We start from the raw sequence: 4,248 nt of genomic DNA, 5'->3' as shown, positions 1-4,248 counted from the left end.
CATTGGATGAATTTAGAGGACATCATGCTGAGTACAGTTAGTCAACCACAAAAGAACAAATACTGTATGTGGTCACTGTGATAATAGAAACAATGAAGAGAAAGACTTTCACAGCAAAAGAACCCCACTTAGATGGTCACCAGGGGGTGAGAGGAGAAAGGAGGAAAGGGGAAGGAGGCAGGAACACACTGGAGGGCAGACGGGTGCTAACTTGGGTGAAGGGGAAGATAACCTATGAGAAAGAAAAGAGAAAGGTGGGATAGCAGAGATGCTAGGCCAAGCGATTGGGACATTAGATTCATTGTTTAAGTTGTTGAATATAAAACTGATCTTCTGAAATGTAAACCCTCGATTCACAATAGAAAGATGAATAGTGAAGCATCAATAAGCCTTCAAAGAAAGATTGCAAGAGAGTCCTCTCTGAGTCATATGTTCCCTGAAGATATAATATTTGGGCCATACAATGTTTAAATAGGAAATTTTGGTAAAACGTGGAGTCAGTGTTCTCCTGAAGGATCAGAAACAGTATAAGCACAGGGACTCACGTTCCTACATCTACAAATGATACCACCGGACCCGTTTCACAATCAGGTGGTACCTGCTTGGCTCCCATAGGCATTTACGTACACAGTCCGTGCACCGGGCGGCACTTAAACAAACCTACAACCACATTTTGAAGGTCCATTGCTTTTCTAGGACCTTGGTGATGTCGTTCTGTCATTGAGAACTTTGCCTTCCATCTTGACATGAGGGGATCCGGAGCACGCACTCATCTCTGAAGACAACTGACTCCAGCTGTCCTCATTGTCTCCCGACCAGAGGGACCTAGGAGAACTTCCTTCACGCTGGTGTGGGGTGGGGAGAGGGTGAGAGGGAGTTGAATAAAGGGAGGGGAGCCATTTCAAGTGGACTAGACATGCGAAGCAACGCCAGGCAAGCCTGGAAAGATGTCTTTGATTGCGTAAGAGGAAATCCAATGCAGCCACGTAGAGTGGAAGAAAGGAGGAGCAAGCGAGTGGCACCTGGTCAGAGGCCTGTCTGCCACGTGAGCGAGAATGACAGGCACTTCAGAAACATGGGAAAACCCTGAAGCATGGGAAGTACTGCATGGATTTAACCATAGGATGAAATGATCATGTTTGCATTTTGATAGATTACCTAGTGGCCATGTAAAGTATGGATTTAATGCAGGGAAAACTGCAAGCAAGAAGGCCGCATCAGAAGCAACTGCAAATATCCAAGTAGGAGGTCACGGGGGACTCATTTGAGAACTCCTCTAGGAAGTGAGTCCAACAAATCAAGAGATATATTATTCTGACATTTATTGAACACTAATTGTGTGCAGAATACGATGGGAGAAATTAACTACCCAGTCTGACTTGCTGTGCAATGCTTCAATCTGCTTTACAACCTTTCTAGTGAGTGCCCCCCTGGTCTCTGATGGGGGACTTCTACAGACTGGGAGGTACTTTCTCACAGAAGAGCCAGCCCCCACTTTAATTGTTAGAATCTACTGTCTTATATTGCTTCCTTCTGTCAAGTCAAAATGGTTCTCCCTCCCTTAATTTCTGGTTCTGTCCCCTGGTGCAGCTGAAACCAAGCTTACTCCTTGTTCTACAGGGTAGTAGTTCAGGTATTTGGTGACCGGCAACGTGTCTTCTGCAGGAAATGAATAAATAAACACCCACCCACCCCTGCAAAAAAAAAAGAATCACAACAACAACAACAACAAAAAACTTTGGTTTTTTTAGGATTAAATACCCTTCATTCCCCAATGCACAGCATGTTCACATTCAGCCCATGAAGGTCCCATCACAATATCACCACACAGTGTCCAGGTCATGGATTTCTGGATAGATTGTGATTTTCAGTGCTATTTGCAATAGAATGTCTTGAATGAAGCTTCTCCTTCTAAGAGGGCTGACCGACACACATGTGAACAAGGCGCTCTTCCATCTTTTTGTACTTTAGGGTATGGACCCTAACTACTGCGTTGAACTATGGGAAAAGGCAATGGGCGGGGTTCATTTTGCACAAGATTGTCAAGCAGGGATGCTCAAAATGTGGTTCCTGGACCCACAATATCAGCATCATATGGTAAATTACTAAATGTGCCAGTTATTAGGCCCCATCCCAGACCTTTTGAATCTGCGGAGAAGGGAAGCAAACCTGTGCTTCCCAAAGCTCTGAAGGAGATTCCTACACATGCTGAAGTTGGAGGCGCCCTGTTATCCAGGGCCTTTGACTCTGTCTGTGACAAGTATTAAAATGACCCAGGCACTTACCCTTTAAATTAAATGTTTCTACCTTCTCTGAGGGGTGTGCAAACCTCTCTGAAGAAAATAGTGTCAGTGTAATATGCACATCTTCAGATGCTGGGGATGCAGGGGTGGGGGGTGCGGAGGCACAACTTGGCTAATTAAGTTTTACAATCCATTGGTCTTGAGAATGATTTTCTTTTTTTTATATAAAAACAAAACAATCTGCCTTTGGTCAATCCATTACAAAGAGAACTGAGCGACTGACCTTTTCATTCTGCCTGTGTTGCGTGCACAGCAACTCCGTAACCTTTCCCAGCTGGAAGAGAAAGTTCAATTAAGTTTGTTGGCTCCGAAATCTGCCTGTGTCCCGGAGAGCAGATTAGGCACTTAGGGGCTGCAATTATCCATCTGCTGCTTCTGCAAAACGGAAAAGAATGCGCACGTGCTGCACCTATCCCTGGGCTCACGCAGGGGCGGGTGTGCGTACGGATCTGAGCGGAAGGGCCTGCTGCTGAGAGACCCAGGTCTTCCCCAATCGACCTTCTTTATGCATGATTAATGATGGTTTTAAGTGACGCAAGGTTGGGACCTGCCCAGGTCTTGACTTCCAATATGAAAGTGACTAAACGTCAACCCTACGCTGCTTGGAAAGGCAACCCGAGCAGTGGAGGCTAAGCCTGAATCTCAGCCCACCCCACCCTCCCACCCCCAGTGCAAATCCCCAATGGCTTCACCTAGGACCTCAATGAAATCTGGATGCCTCACAGTGGCCTTATCAGACTGCTATGATTGGTCTCTTGCCTATCCTCATGCAGTCGTATTTCCTTCTGGTTCAGTGTTCTGTACCCAGTCGCGGTTGCCAGACCCTCAGATGTGCCTAGACCTTCCTGTTTCGGTCCTTCCCCGCAGTTGCTTTCTCTGCCTGGCATATCCTTTCCCTATGGCCTTAGCATCCTCGGATCATTCTTACCATTCAGTGCTGCCTTGCAAGGGCCTGTCCCAGACTGCCTTTTCCAAATTAACCCAATAGCAGCTACCCCATCACCAGTCACTCTATCAAGCGGTATGGTATGATAAAGACAATTAAACATACAGTAACACAAACACCACAGATGAGTGGGCTTAAGCAAAATAAATTTATTTCCTCAGTTCTAGAGGCTAAAGTCAAACTCTTTCCTTGTGGGTAGCCTCGCCCTTCCTTGACTTCTAAGTGATCTTCATAGGCTCTATCCTCTTTGTGTGCACCTCTTTCTGAGCTTTTTCCAGTACTTAGCTGTAAGTTTGCCACACTGTGGTAGTTTGTGTGTTGCTGTCACGCTGGAAGCTATGTCCCTGTGTGTTAGTCCGGGTAGAGTAGAAAAGCAAATTCATAGACTCATGTGTACAGGAAGAGCTTTATATACAAGAGCAATTGAACACTAAGAAAACATCCCGGCCCAGTCCAGATCAAGTTCATGAGTCTGGTATTCAGAGCCTTGTGAGAATGCTGCAGGACTGGGCAGTGATTCATTCTGTTGTGCACAGGGTCACTGTGGGTCGAGATGGACTTGATGGCCCCCGACAACAACAATCAACTTTTTATAAACTCATGTGATCAGATGGATAACCCATTCTAAGTGGATGCATTCTAATTCATACGACAAAATAAACCTATTTCTAAACAGAATCACATCCACAAGAATCAGGGTTAGGATTCTAACTTTTTTTTAGGATTCTAACATTTTTAGGAGAAAAGATTAAATCAATAATACAGTTATTACCTATCTCCCCGGTACTGTGCCTTACCCACTAGTTTATCCAGTAGCCTGAAGGCTGGTGATTCAAAGCCACCAGGAGCTACAAGGGAAGAAAGAAGCAGCAGTTTGCCTGCATAAAGATGTGTAGTCTTTGAAACTTTATAAAGGGTCATAATGAGTTGTAATCCACTCAACATTATATTTTCAACATTTAGAATAGTTCCTGGTACATAAAAAGTGATCAATTAGCA

This window comes from Tenrec ecaudatus, chromosome 10 (assembly GCF_050624435.1).
Source record: "Tenrec ecaudatus isolate mTenEca1 chromosome 10, mTenEca1.hap1, whole genome shotgun sequence".
NCBI classification, from domain to species: Eukaryota; Metazoa; Chordata; class Mammalia; order Afrosoricida; family Tenrecidae; genus Tenrec; species Tenrec ecaudatus.
The sequence above is the reverse complement of the archived record's forward strand: the minus strand, read 5'-3'. Positions refer to the sequence as shown.